Source organism: Crocodylus siamensis, chromosome 2, assembly GCF_052110815.1.
Source record: "Crocodylus siamensis isolate JL-2025a chromosome 2, ASM5211081v1, whole genome shotgun sequence".
In the NCBI taxonomy this organism is placed as follows: domain Eukaryota; kingdom Metazoa; phylum Chordata; order Crocodylia; family Crocodylidae; genus Crocodylus; species Crocodylus siamensis.
In genome coordinates, this window is record NC_143396.1 from 226,676,018 (window position 1) to 226,691,621 (window position 15,604).

The following is a 15,604-nucleotide window of genomic DNA, read 5'->3' on the forward strand; positions in this document are numbered from 1 at the left end:
CTAATGTCTATAAAATCTATGAAACCTAGTGGTTATAGTGGGCTGCAAGCTGAATATGAGTCAATAGTCTGCTCTTGCTACACAAACGGACAGTAGCATACTGGGCTTGTTAGTCAAAGGAAGTGCTTCCTCTGCTCTGTTTGGGACTGGTGGGGTCCCACTTACCTAAAAGTGCCCAAAGTTTTGGGAACTTTGGAAAGAATCTAGCAAAGAGCACTAAAATGATAAAGGTGAAGAAAATACAGTTTTTAAAGAAAACGCTCAAACTACTGGGATTATTTAATCCAGAGAAAATTGGAGGGCAGGGGGAAATCTGATAACAGTCTTTGTATATTTGAAGAGGATGGTAGTAAACTCTTTCTTGTGGCTGCAGGTGATAGGACAAGAAGTAATGATCTTAAAGTGCAAGAAGGGAAATTTAAGTTAACTATTAGGAAAACCTCTCTCAGTATGAGGGTGGCTAAGCATCTGAACAGATTACCTAGAAGGGTTTGAAATCTCCTTTTTTGGAATTTTTTTAAAGAGCAAGTTAGACAAAGGTTTATCTGGGTTGGGACATGAATGATCCAACTTTGAGCAGGTGGTCACAATGGATGATCCTGACGTTCTTTCCAGTCTTACTTTTCTGTTTCTGTTACCAGACCAAGTTCTTTTTGTGGTAATTTAAGACAATCAGGTGGTAAGAAACGTCTCAGTATTGACTAGAAGCACTGCCTTTTGCATGTCAAAGTTTTGGACAACTGAGTCTAATTGATATGCTGAGGTGCAGGTGATACTTCTGCAGATGTGGAGACTGCAGTCTCTGAAGTAGCTATCATTGTGGAGTTTGTGTTTGGATAGCAAGGATGGCAGACAGGTTCACCAGCATAGGCAGTGCATGGCGGGGAGTGCATGGGGGGTATGTGCCCCCTCAGATGTTTGTGCCAATGGTGGAGTGTGGGGCTGCAGCCTGGCTGGAACTAAGGCCTGGCAGCAGCAAGGGCAGCGGTAGTGGCTTGGAGTTGTGCCTCCCCACCGTCAACACTTACATGTCATCTTTGCGCATCAGTAAGTTCGATCCTTTATCAAATTGTATAGCTCAGTATCTCCCAGTGTAAGAGATGGTAATAAAGCCACTTCGAAACAGCTAGCAAGCAAGCAAGTAGCATCAGTTCACCAACTGATTAGGTGAAATTCTTCAATGTGTAGGCCTCGCCACTGGTTCCAGCTTTACTGTTTAACCAGATATTGCAGGACTCTGTCTGTGAAGAATTCTCTATACTGGAAAGTAGATACTGTATCATGAATGACTGTTTGTCAGAGGCACATTCTACTCTACTCTCCAGCCCCTCACTTTGCATTTTAAAATCTCTCTCATGTATAATAATGAACAGAAGTGACCTGTGTAATGAAGAAATGGCTCTGAATTCAACATTGGCAGCAGTGATAAATTCTTCTGCACATTATAACACATGATTCTTCAATTGCTTTAGATACAAACAGTTTTTCTTACAGAAAATAAATTCCCTAAATGTGAACAATAATAATAATAACTTTCGCTGGTGCATTGAAATGGAATTGCAAGGCTGTATGAGATCTCAGACTATAAATGAGTAATGTAAATATGTACAAATTTTACAGGAAACCTGGGAAAAACAGTCCTTCCTATACTTGTGTGCCAAGGCCAAACTATTCTTTTTACTCCCCACAACAGCCAAAGAATTGTCAATGCGTAAAGCACCAGGGAAAAATATTCCTTTTGCTGTTTCATACTGGTGTCCTTCCTTATGTGGAGAGAAAGCAGTTAGAACAGGGGGCTAAGAGTCAGGAGCTTAGGAGTCTGTTTTCAGCTCTACTGTTGTTGTGTGATCTCTCAACAATTTTCTGTTGTGGCTGTTTTCTTGTTTTAAAACTAAGGAGGAAAATGCTGATCTATGAGGAAGGGGCTTATGAAACTTCTCAGTTTCTAGCAGCTGAGGATCTGCTCCCATGTTTACCAAGCATATAGAGATTCTCAGGTGAAAAATGTCACGTAGTGCCAAGTTGTTATATTATTCAATTAAGTATTTAGAAATGAATATCCTAATGGTTAAAGATAAGTTAAGTTAGAAAATAAACTAATTTTACAGATCCATAAGATATAGTTCTGAGTCTTCTATTTAGTACTTACATTTTTTTGAAACAGGAGACTCACTATGCAGCTTTTATCTATCTATGGGCTACTTGGACACCTCCAGTATTGCCACCCTCACCACAGATATGCCAGTTATGTATTTTGAAAATGTGGCCAGTCTGATTTTCCCAGGAATGCAGGCCTCTCTCATTGGAGCTAAAGGAGAATCTCTTCTTGGCATTTAGCCATCCTGTAGAGGGCACTGGTGACACATGCTCACTAGTCACCACATCAGACAGGGATGCACAACTTGGTATGTGGGAATAATGCTGCATTTAAAATCCTGACTTTGCCCCAGAACTTGGGTCAGAACATTCAGTTATTGCTTCCCACAAAGTGTTTGCAGGCATTTTTTATGTATTTTGTTAAAGGTCAGCTGCAAAGTTTGAAGTGAAAAGCAAGTGATGGTCAGAAATATGTGCTGACAGTCCTCACTAACCTAGCCATGAAGGGCATTCAGACAGAAGTGAGTTATAATTAATCTCTGTAACAGTTGTTGATTTGCTACTGTGTAATCCTCTGGCACTTCCTTCGTTGCAGAAGATATCCTAGAATGTACAGTTTTGTGACACAAATACCACCATTCCATCTGGTTTCAATTATGTCATTGAATGAGACCTTCAGTAAAGTCTTCTGAGATGTCTTTAGCAGCCAGGAACTGTCAGAGGATTTCAGGGGTGCATGGGAGATGGTGGAAGGGGTGAAGAAATATTAGCTATAATTTGTTCCTGCCTCAGTACCTCTCACAGCTTGGTTAGTTGGGTCACTCGGCACATTTCTGAGCTTTACGAAATTTCAATTTATTAAATAGCCTTTTAAAGGTCACCTTTCAAAATATCCCCTTCCCTCCCCCAGCATAATTTTAGTGTTTCTGTGTGTCTGTTATATACACAGACTTTCCACTTTTTGTTAAGAAATATTTTCCTCAATAGCTTAAGCAAAAAGTTCTAAAGATGAAAATGATAGCTATGCTATTGCAATGTGAAATCATCCCTTCATTGTGCAGGCAATTATAGATGGCCATTTCGAAGTCATAACTGCTTGAAAGAGAATTGCTGAAAATTAGTTTGGACTTAGTTAACTGGCAAATCATCTATAGAGCAGAGTAGAAATGGTGGGAGAGGGTGTTTGTGCAGTGTTAAAGCTAGGAACTGGAACTCTGGAATCCTGGAGCACTTGTACATGTGATGGTAATTTAGTCCTCGCGAAATTTAAACTGGTTTATTCTATGCCCCCCAAATTGACATGGTGTGTTTTAATTTGTTCTGTCACTGTGTACAAGTGACAGCACTACATCAAATACATCTCAGTGTGTTGTTCACAGTAGATTACTGCAGGGAGCACCACATAACAATCCACCCCACTGATTTCTGGTACTGAATTACAGCAGGGGCACCACCAAATCGCTGTTTCTTGCTACAGACCAGTCAGTGACGCGTAGTTCACAGTTCGCTGATACGTACAGCTGACTGAAACTTATTATTTCATTAATTTAATAAATTTAATTGTCATTTAATTAATTTCATTACTTTTTAACATATATTTTTAAACTGCTGCCATGCAGAGGAAAGACCTGCCTCCTCCTCCCCCACGCCACCCCACAGCCCTGGGATTTTCCTGGCTTGGCAGTAGACAGCCACAGCAAGCTGCCACCACCTGCACAGACATCTGCACCTGTCCTGCATGGCCCTGGCCAGGGTATCTGTCTGGGCCATGCTGCCCTGACTCCCTAGGAGCCCCATTAGGCTATAATCCACCCCTGTTTCATGCAAGGAATTAACAACTGCTTGGCTGCCTAACATGGGTGCCCAGGAGTGTTTTCATTTGCTGTTACCAACAAATGGCACTCTCCTGGGCCCAGGACTCCCCAGGTCCAGGGAGGCTTAGTGTCAGGCACCGATTGATGCGGGGTGTGGTGGAATGAGTCTTGCTTCATGGACAGTACAAACAAATTCTGACTGGCCGTATGGTGCCATGCTAATCTTGAGGAGAGCTGCCACTCAGAGTCAGTGTTTAGAGAGGAGATCATTAGGCCATGGCCCCAAATTGTAAGCTACTCCCCACCCCGCTCCCCTGGGATCAATCATGCAAGATCCTGTAAGCTTTCCTTTATCCATGAGGTGACCCTCAGTGAGGCTGCTGTCTCTGATCTGCCCCACATAGTAATACCCTCTGGGATATCCACTGCAGCTGTGAGCAAGGGGCGCTCCATCTTTATTAGGACCAAGAGAGCAGCATGATGCTTTAGGGAAGAATGGGAGGGTCAGACAGAGGGTGCATGGCTGTAAAAGAAGAGCATATGACCAGAGAGGGGTTCTTACTGGGTAATGCTGCTGCTTCCTTAGGAAATCAGGAAGTGGGCATCCTGTGTTATTTTGGGTCTGCTTAGGTTACTATCAATAAAGTAAATGCTTTTGTTAAATTGAAAGGAATTTTCATCCATGTCTGCTTGCTGTAATGGGAAGGGTTGTACATGAGTGGTTTTGGCGGATGGGGGATGTAAGCCAAGCCAAAGATATCCCGGTTTGCTTTAGACACATTGCAGTAATGAAAAAGGACTGGCCCACCTCTGGATTGAGGGTGGAGGGTATTTGCCTAGAATTGAGGGCATCTTGGTACCTTGGTATATGGTGGGAGAGAGTTTGGGGGGACCCTGCCCCTGGATGCTAGAATGCCCCTCTGCCAGCACCAGTGGGGAAGGATGGTGTTGTCCTATATTTTTTTAATGGTACTGGTGCTGGGAGCTGACTGCAGATGGCAGGGCATGGGAGCCATCCATGGTGCCTTCTGGCAGCAGAAATCCCCAGAAAGCTGGCAGTACCTGTAGGGATTCCCATGCCTGACGCACATGGGTCTGGCCAGGATGCCCACCTGGGCCGTGCCACCCCAGCTCCCCAAGGGGTGTCTTCATTGCCAGGGGCACCATTGGCCCATAATTCACCCCTGCTTAATGCAAAGACTATGAAGCCACTTGGGCACCTCACTTAGGTACCCAGGAGTGGATTCATTTCCCAGTTAAAAGCAAATTGCAGCTGCCCAGTCCCAGCACTCCAGGCAGCAGACAGTCCCAGGAAGCAGCTGCCGAAACTACAGTTCTCTAGCTTGCAGGCATCATAACATTTTAATTTTTGTGGGCACGAGCTGACAGTAGAGTCAGACCCATAGGTTCTCCTGGCTTGGCATTAGGCAGCGCCACCAATCTGCTGCCACTGCCAGTAAGAACACCACTGCCCACCCAGCATGGCCATGGCCAGGGTGGCCACCAGGGCCATGCTACCACATTTATTTTGGGCCCTCCCCCCACCTAAACCCAACCTACAGTTTTACTAGGTTTTCTGGTTTTACCAGCCCTTCTATGGGTCCCTCTGTCAACTGCTGTTGATTTGGCAGTGATGAAAACAAAGTCAGGTAGTCTGGCTTGAGTATCTGCTAATTGCCCATGTTGAAAGAAAAGCCCATCAAGCTTATGCAAATCCCTCCCCTTGCCCTGTACACACATAGAACATGAAGTCAAGCACATAGAAACTTTTATTTATATAATTAAACACAATTGATATGTTAAACATCATTGACACCATTTAAATATATGTGCTTTAAAAAGGAACTGGCTTTTGGCCTGTGATGGAAAGACTTTTTGGGCCACCCCACACCCTGCCTCTTTGTATGGAACCTTGAAGTGTTTGGGACCCTGAGCTGGACTCTCCCCTGCATACAGATGTTGGCTCTGCACAGGCAAGAGACAGAAGCCTTTTGTAAAACTTTGCAACATTGCAGAGATATGATGCTCTGCACCAGGCTGTGCACTGCCTTGCCTCAGATTGGGGCTCAGCTGTCCATGGGGGTGCCCAGTGAGAATGGTTAGTCAACCAGGCAGACCCATGGACAGGTGGCTGCTGGATGAGCCCCATCCCCGCTTGGTCCCCTGTGGCCAGTGGGCCACTGGGTGCTGGCTGCAGGGACCTGCTGCTGCCACTCCAAACCCTTCTACCCTCCCCTCATCCCGCACCCATACAGGCAAAATGCTTTGCTCCATTGCTGTGCAGCCCTTGGTGCCTGGGCTCAGGACATGTGGGTCTGCAAGACAACTAGTGCAAGGGGCTAGCCGCACAGCTGCCATCCACTTTGTGGGGGGCGTATCCAGGGAGGTGACCTGGGGCCAGTCCCCCCCCCCACAATGCTACTGTACCCCAAGCATGCCCCTACTGTGTGTGCCCAGGGTGGTGCACAATGAAATGTTTGTGCAGGCTGAGGGGTGCCTGGGCCATCCAGGGGTGGGAAAAATGTGGCCTGGGGGCTGGATGTGGCCCTCCAGACCATTCTATCTGGCCTGTGGGGACCCTAAAAAATTTAGAAAATTTATATTTATCTGCTCTGGGCTGCCAGTCATGCAGCCCCCGATGGCTTACCAAAACTCAGTAAGTGGCCCTCCGCCCAAAATAATTGCTTGCCCCTGCATTATGCCCTCCTGATAATGATCTTTCTGGTGCCTTGGGCACACCTGAGTTCCCCATTTGGGACCCTTAGCTCTATGTTGGGGAACAGTATACCAGTTCTACCTTCCAAATGGGACCAGAGGAAGGCTTAACTGAGACCCTGTGGGTCAAACTTCAAGGAGGGCGGGGGGAGAGGGACCTGGTGGTATGGGTTTACTACAGGCCACCACATCAGGAGGAAGAGCTGGATCTGGAATTTTCCAGGCAGCTTGGGGAGGCCGTGCATGCAAAGGATGTTGTGGTCATGGGTGATATGAATTACCCTGACATCAACTGGGAGGAGCAGTCGGCCAGGTCTAGCCACTCATGAAGGTTCCTGACGTGCATACAGGACCTACACCCCGTGCAGGAGATTCTCATCCCCACTAGGGAAAACACCATCTGGATCTGGTGTTAGCCTCTGGGGACGACCTGCTGGGGGATGTGCTAGTACAAGGGAGGCTAGGGGACAGTGATCATGAAATGAACCAGTTTGCTATTCAGAGAAAGGTGGGGAGGGTAACTAGCACAGCCCAAATGATTGACTTTAGGAAAGTCAACTTCGATGTGCTCAGGGCAGTAGTCAGGGAGGCACTTGGAGCCTAGGGTGTAGCTAGTATGGGGGTCCAGGAAAGGTGGTCCTTCCTCAAGGAGGCTTTCCTTGGGGCGCAGCAGGACACAATTCCACTGTGCAGGAAGGCGGGAAAAGGGTCCAAGAAACCTTCATGGCTGAGCGCAGATATCCAGGCTGGCCTGAGGGCAAAGAAAAAGGCATTCTGGTGGTGGAAGCAGGGGGCAGGGACCAAGGAGGAGTACATCTTCCTGACCCAAGCTTGTAGGGATTTGGTAAGGGAGGATAAAGCAGCACTGGAGCTTAGATTAGCTTCTGGGATTAAGGATAACAAAAAGTCCTTCTTCAAGTATAGAGGTAGCAAGAAGAAGTCTCAGGGTAACATTGGACCCCTACGAGGCAGGGCAGGGAAGTTGGTGATGGACACGCAAGAGAGGCAGAACTCTTTAACAGGTTCTTTGCCTCCGTGTTCCTGTCCACTGACAATAGGGTGCTCTCGGGTGACAGCATAGAGAGGCCCAGGAAGGATGCGAGTCCCCCGACTGTTAGTTCAGACCTAGTTAAGGATTACCTGGAGGGCTTAGATGTGTCCAAATCAGCGGGCCCGGATGACCTTCATCCGTGGGTGCTGAGGGAATTGGCTGGTGTCATTGCGGAGCCATTAGCACAACTGTTTGAGGACTCCTGGTTCTCCGGCCAAGTCCCTGATGACTGGAAAAGGGCCAATGTGGTCCCTATTTTCAAGAAGGGGAGGAAGGAAGAGCCTGGCAACTACAGGCCAGTCACCCTCACTTCTATCCTGGAAAAGGTCTTGGAAAAATTATTAAGGGCCACATTTGTGAGAGCCCTGCAGGGGAAGTGATATTGAGGGGTAACCAACATGGTTTTGTGCCAGGCCGATCCTGCCTGCCTGACCAACCTGGTCTCTTTCTATGACCAGGTAACAAAGAGCTTAGATGTGAAGGAGGAAGTCGATGTCATCTTCTTGGACTTCCAGAAGGCCTTCGACACAGTGTCCCACCCAATTCTGGTGGGCAAGCTGAGGGACTGCAGCATTGACGAATGCATGGTCACATGTACATTCTGGCTCCAAAGGCGCACCCAGAGGGTGGTGGTGGACGGGTCGATGTCGACCTGGGAGGGTGTGGGGAGCGGAGTCCCCCAGGGCTCAGTCCTTGGGCCGGTGCTGTTCAACATCTTCATTAGCGACCTGAACAAGGGTGTGGAGAGCACCCTGTTCAAGTTCACTGATGACACCAAGCTGTGGGGTAAAGTGAATACACCAGCAGGCAAGGACCACATCCAGGCAGACCTAGATGGGTTGAAGAAGTGGGCGGATCTGAACAGGATGCAGCTCAACAAGGACAAGTGCAGGGTGCTGCACCTGGGGAGAGGGAACCAGCATTATGGTTATAGGTTAGGGGCTCACCCTCTTGGCAGCACAGAGGCATGAATGACTCCAGGATGAATATGAGTAGCCAATGCGATGAAGCAATAGGCAGAGCCAACTGCAACCTGTCATGCATCAACAGGGGCATCACTAACAGGTCCAGAGAGGTCTTGCTCCCCCTCTGTGTGGTCCTGGTCAGGCCACAGCTGGAGTACTGTGTCCAGTTCTGGGTGCCGCACTTCAAGAGGGACATGGAAAACCTGGAGAGGGTCCAGAGGAGGGCCACTCGTGTGGTTGGGGGCCTCCGTGGCCAGTCCTATGAGAACTAAATAAAGTTGTGAACATTGTCATGCCTGTCTGTGTGCTGTTTTTATGGGAACAAGGGGTGGCCAGGGTGGTGCAGGTGGGCCAGGTAGGTAAGAAAGATCTTGCCAAGAGGTATCTTGCCCCATAATGCCATCCTAATCCCTTCTTCATTTAGTGCTGACATAGCTGGTGAGGAAATGAATGCCTGACAGAACTGACCCACTAGTCCATAAAGGCTGGAATCATTTAATGGTCCTGCTGTGGTCACAGAATACCACTTGTTGGGTTTCTGTTAAAGCGAAGTAAATTGCCCCAGGTGAATACACGGTGTTGGGTTTCTGTGGGAGTGAATAAATGCAAATTCAGCTGTGGCTAGTTATGGGCAAAGTCTGGGGAGCTATGCTCTGCAAAGAAACTTTCTGCAACTGTTGCAAGTTATGCTGGAGCCAGTGAGCGGCATGTTCTGAATGGCTTGGTGCCATGGTGCAGGGGGTTCTGGGGAGTCACAGTAAGGAAAAGAACCTTTGCCAAACTCAGTGACCCAGACACTATGACCCATGATCCAGAAACTGCTCCTGCCGGCCCCTGCTGACTACCGACCTCCTGACTGTCTGGGACACTGCCTGTCCCTTCCCTGGCATTGGGCCAGGCACAAGCCTTAGGTCTGGCTTGTACCTGAAGCCTCAGTCACCAGGGTAAACCATGAAAAGTCTGCCTGGTAAAACTAAAGCATGGGTGGGAGGTTGTGGGGGGGGGGAAGGCTTGCACACCAGAAAAAACTGTTATGATGCCTGCATGCTAGAACCTGCAATCCTGGAATCGAACAACCCCATACTGCTTTAAATGGCAAATGAAACCACTCTCAGCAGCCCACTTAAAGCAGCAAAGCAGTTATTAATTCTGTGCCAGTGTCAGATTAATGCATAGAACCATGGGCATGAATAAATCCACCAACCTAATTAATGACATGGCTGGGGGGGGTGGCAGTTGAAAGCTGGCACCACATGCACACTTTGTGACAAGCAAGACTCTGGTCAGGGATGTCCAGGAGATTCCCCTGGTGTCAACAGAGGCATAGTGTTGTGTGGCCCAAAAAGATTTGCAGCCATAATCACAGCCAAATAGACAGATCCTTATTTGAGCCATTATACTTAGCACAGTGTAATTTTACCCCCCCAGCACCGTTTATTTGCTGGCAGTTTTCATTAAACAGGCAAGCAGCTTGCTATGAGCTCACTTGAGTATTACGTGCCCTGCTTTATGAATAGCAGGTCAGTTCTGTCAGTATTCATTTCCTCATTGGCCATGTAAGAAACTCTGAGCAGGGACCAGTGTCTTGACATATGGGTCACTGGTGGGTAGTTCACTGTTGTGCCATGCTCCAAAAAGGACCATGTGGGCACCCATCATAGGCCTAGCCATCAGTACATGGCTCACTGATTAGCTACACCTTGCAGATATATGTGGCGCCAAAAAATGCAAAAAAAGTGTCCAGAACAAGTATGCCCATAAGAGTACAAAGTTGCAAGCATGGTGCCAGCATGTCTGGTGTCCAAACTTTGTAGCACCAAAAAGAGGGTTGGGGTGGGGAACTTCCCTGGACCTGGTCACCTCAAGACTTATAAATTGAGGGCACAGATCCCCAGGTACCCCTTATATTGATCCAAGATGTCTGACACTGGGGAGAGAGAACAGACCGGGGCAGGGCCCATAGGACTATTATTGACCACTTGGTCCTACACAGAAACCAAGAGCCAAGAGTTTGGTGCAGGTGCTGGGGGACCCTGAAGTATTGTGCCAGTTTGTCAACAGCCCACGGACTGAACTGGCACATATACCTTGATGTATCCAGGAGATTTGCTGAGTAGGGGCACAACAAGATGGCAGCCCAGCTGCCAGATCAAGGCCAAGATTCTGCAGGCTGCTTTCTGCAGAGATGTTGCAAGAGCACAGCGGAAGGGCACCCCAGTGCGTAATGTTCACATTATAGGTACCTCCATCTGCTAATGGAGGTACTCAGACATCCCTGAATGGACACAGAGGTCTCCATGCCATCCTCTGCTCCAGAGACCTCGCTGACCATGGCTGTGACTTGAGCTGGCTCAAGCAAGGAAGATAGTGGCAGGGTACCAGTAATGACACTGTGGGATTCCTCCAAGGAGGACAGAAGACCCACCTCCAACTTGGTATGAATCTCCACACCTGAGGGATGTGAGAGGGTCCAGCCACTCTGGGGACCCAGGCCCTAAGTCAACCTGTTCACCTGAACTGACATCTAGTGGCACAAACTAGTCAGGCCAGCAGGCATTGGGGGAGTCCCTGTTCCCCTGAGACTGCCAGGAGGGGAAGGCTGGCATTGGATTGGGAGGCGCCACTTCACTGTCACACTGCCAACTTAAAGACTGGCTCCATGAGTTAGTGGGCAGTACTTTTTCCTGCAGGGAGGTTTAAATCACCTGAAATGACAACCTACACAGCAGGGAGGACTGTAAATGGGCAGGGAGTGTTGCGTTGGCAGCCACTTTAAGACCCTGTGAAGTGGGCAGTTCCCCACAGCAGTGGACTAGGCAATTGTTTGCCCACTCAGGGCCTGCAACTCTCGGCCAGACAAACTCTTCTGTTATTTTTGCCCAACTGCTTCTTATTCGCTCACAAGATTTGCTGAGTACAGAGCTCTCAAAAAAGACTGTTTCCTGTATTTCTTGATTTTCAGCTCCACTTGGTACACCACTGCTGAGCAGACATAGGCCAGATAGGCAGGCTGTTAATGATGCCCAGACAGATAGATCATAAGTGCCATCAACAGCTGCATGGTGTGGCTGTGCAAGATTGCCAGACAGGTACATCTCACCAGTGGCTGCTTCTTATCTGGGGCACTGTGGCAGGAGGCATTCCCAGGCCAAGGGGGAGAGAATGGCAGTCAAGCTCAGAAACTTAGAAATTATTATTGCTTATCTGTTATAGAAGTTGTTGATTATTGCTTATTGCTTATTATTACCTTGTAAATGCTGTTTTGGGGGGAATTTTAAATTATGTAAATTAATATGTATATCAATTGTGTTTAATTATGTAAATAAAGATTTTCTATTTGCTTGCCTTCATGTTCCATGTGTGTACGGGACAAGGGAGGGATTTGCATAAGCTTGACGGGCACAGGTTTCTTTCAGTGCTGGCGATTAGCAGAAACTCAAGCCAAGGTGCCTGGCTTTGTTTGCCTCACTGCCAAATCAACAGCAGAGGCCCGTAGAAGGGTGGGTAAAACTGGAAAACCTAGTAAATCCCCGTCCTGCCCATGCCCATGCTGGCAGAGGCGGCAGTGGCCACTTCTCAGGGCTGTCTGCTGCCTGAAGTGCTAGGATTGGGTGGCCATGATCTGCCACTCCTGGGTGCCTAAGATGCCCAAGCGGTTTTATATTCCTTGCATTAACCAGGCTAGAACTTGCGGACCTGGGACTAGATGCCTGCTTGTTTCTTTTAACGGGAAATGAAATCACTCTCAGCAGCCCAAATAAAGCAGCCGAGTGGTTATTAATTAACAACATGCACTACAGTATCCCAGATAAGGGAGCACATACAAATAACAATTCTTTAATAACATACTAGTAAAAGGGAGCAGAAGATTGATTCACGTTGGGCTGTGCAGCTACACCTGGCATCCAAAAACATGCAACACACACAAATACCTGCAAACCACACACAAGTACCTGCAATCGGAAACGACATCCGATGGACAAAGGGGTTCACTACACAAAATTTGTAGTAGCATCTGGTGGACAAAAGGGCTCATTACACGCCATTCAGTGAATTAACATGTGTGATGGATTATTGGATGAATCATTGCAATTTGTGTTCTTGGAAACTAAAATACGTTGAGATGTGGTTTATTTTGAAGCATGACAAACTCATTTAAATCGCAAAAAACCTGCACATTAGTACAATGTGTCACAATTAGATCACACAAATGGGCAGTTTTCATCATGTGTACCAGCCCCTGGGTTCTACTCTAAACTCTGTTACTGAGTGATTTTGTGTAAATTACTTTAACATATCTACCATTTACATATCTGCAAAGAAGATGGAAGCATTTTTATCTGCATTGTGGGAGGGGGTTTTTTGAAGTCATTAGTGTATATAAAGCTGCTCTAAAAGTTCTAACAGTCCTTTTGGTACTAAAGTAGGTGGAAGCTGCAGATTTACCTTTGTGTCCTTTTTTGTCTTTTGTATCTTTTTTTAATCAAGAAAGGGGGAAAAAGTAAAATTGAATGGCTGTAATTCAACATAAAACTAGAAATCAACCAAAATTAAAGCTCTGAACGTGATCAACGCCAAATTCTGAGGTGTTGCACATTCAAACCAGGCCCAAGTTTTGAATTGTATAAATGTAACCCTTCCTGTAAAATAGGTTGAGCTAAAATACTGTGCATAATACCACTGGATCCCCAAATCCAAAGTGGAACGTTGATGCCTGAACCTTTTTTGTACAATTACTCTTCAGTGAATGTGCTTTATGATGTTTGGATATAAAGCCACCAGCACAGGAGTGATGTAACTATGCAACATGTCAGATATCAATACTGTAGTCTATGTCGTATTATCTGTGATGGTATTTGAATCAGAAATAGGACTTGTTGAAAAAAACCCAACCTGAGCTAAAATGTTCATTCAAGATTCAGCAGATGGGAAGGTGAGGAAGAGAATGTAAAAATATCAGATCCCCAGAGACAAACTTCCTTTTGAGAGAGAGAGAGAGATGTGTGAAGTTCAAAAGCCCATCAACCTGGCTAAAACAAAAGAGAGTCAGAGCTGCCATTTCCTGACACATTCTTGTCAAATTAGCAGCATCCTGTTATCAGTCAGGCAAGGCAATTACACAAAATGTCTAGACATGGCAGTTTGACCATACTTGCTTAAGAAGAAAAGAGCTGACTAAATTAGCAGGTTGGTGCAGAGGGACAGGAAAACCTCACCAGTTTGCAGGGGGAAACTTAGAAAAGGGGTCTCACGGAGACTTTAGCTATACTGGTCCAAGTGAAGAAAGCAGGACCTATGGCATGTATGTCTATGCAGTATAAGGCAACATCATGCTGAGACATGATATGCCAGCTTTGTGATACCCACATAAAGGTTTTATGGCCATGGTAGTCTATGGCTAGATGTAACTTGACCTCTTGAAAAACAGAGAGGGAGTGTCCATGTGGAAGCATGTGCTAGCTGTTCTGATGCAACTGTTATGTCTGACTGCTCCCACAGGGTATGAATAAGTTAAATACCTGTAAGATTATCCCAGAATGAGGCAGTATTAAAGCTGACACAGTTTTCTTCCACCTATACCACTATAATGAGCAAGCAGAGGTAACAATTATATCTAGTGCTATTATGTGTCACCAATATAACTGCTATGTCTGTCCACAGCCTGGCTAGAGACAGATGTTACACATTAAGTGATCAGAAACTGCTTTAAACCTGTAACAGAACAGATGTTTGGTGCACATAAACCAGTTTGAAAATGGCTGAAACTGGTTTGAGATAAACCTGGTTGAATGTAGTATCAGACTTAACTGATATGGCTCGAACCGTTTATGCAATGTCTGTCCCAGACACCCTGCTGGTTTAAGATAAACCAGACTCCCCCAGCTGGATGGGGCTCTCTGCTCCACAGCAGGGCTGGCCCTTCCCCTCTGCTTCCTGGCTGCAGATCCAGCAGAGACTGAAGGTACAGCAGGGTCTGCCTGGCTCCTCCCTGCCCCGCACCACTCCCCCTCGCTGCTCGCTAATGAAGCAGGGATCCCTTCCTTCCTCCCTCTCATCTCCCACAGCACAGACCCCAGCCCCATGGACCCTAGGCATGTGGTATGCTAGCTAATGCCGAGAGGTGTCTGTGTGCGCCTCCAATTTCACTGGGATGGACAGACAGAACAGTGACTCTTAGGGCTTTTTGGAGCTAATCAGCAGGTCAGCTGGTAAGCTGTTTGAGAAGGGTTTGAACTAATGGATAGAGGCTATTGTTTTGCTGATGAGGTGATAAACACAATTATCAGCTCCCTGTTGGCTTGCTTGCCTGGCAGTTTGCTGGAGACAGTATAAAGAAGCAGGGAGAAGGAGACTGAAAAGCTCCGTATCATCGAAAGATCCATGCAGCGCACACCTCCTTGCCTCGGAGTGTTAGCAGGGGTCTGGGGTCTGGCAACACTCCTGCCCCTTGAGCAGCCAGCGGGGAAAAGCCTGGAAGGGTGTAGGCAGGGTTTGGCATTATACCCCTCGCTAATCAGAGCCTCCTGCCAGGGCCTACCCATGCCTCCCCACAGCTCAGTACTGTAGAAGGGAAGGTAGGGCTGCTCTAGCGCACCCTGGCACTAGCCTGAGATACTGTAGGCACATGCCAGAATGCTATCAGTCCAGAGAGAATGTCTGTCTGGTTACAAACTGGTTCAGCCTAGCTAGGTTAGACTAACCTGCAAAGATTGAATAAATTCAGGCTCAGGCTTTTTGAATGTCTGTCCCTAGGCCCTGAAAACTTCTGCTGTGCCAGAGCTGTTCTCTGCGTTGATGGATCACCCTCCATCTCCTACATTTGCTGTGCCATTCTCCTCACACAAACACCTCCATTCATCTTCCACGTGACCTCTTCTACATGGCACACTCTCCTTGAGCAGTTCCATAGAGTCACTGACAACCCCGCAAGATATGCTTTTGCTGTTCTGTTTTTAAAAAAT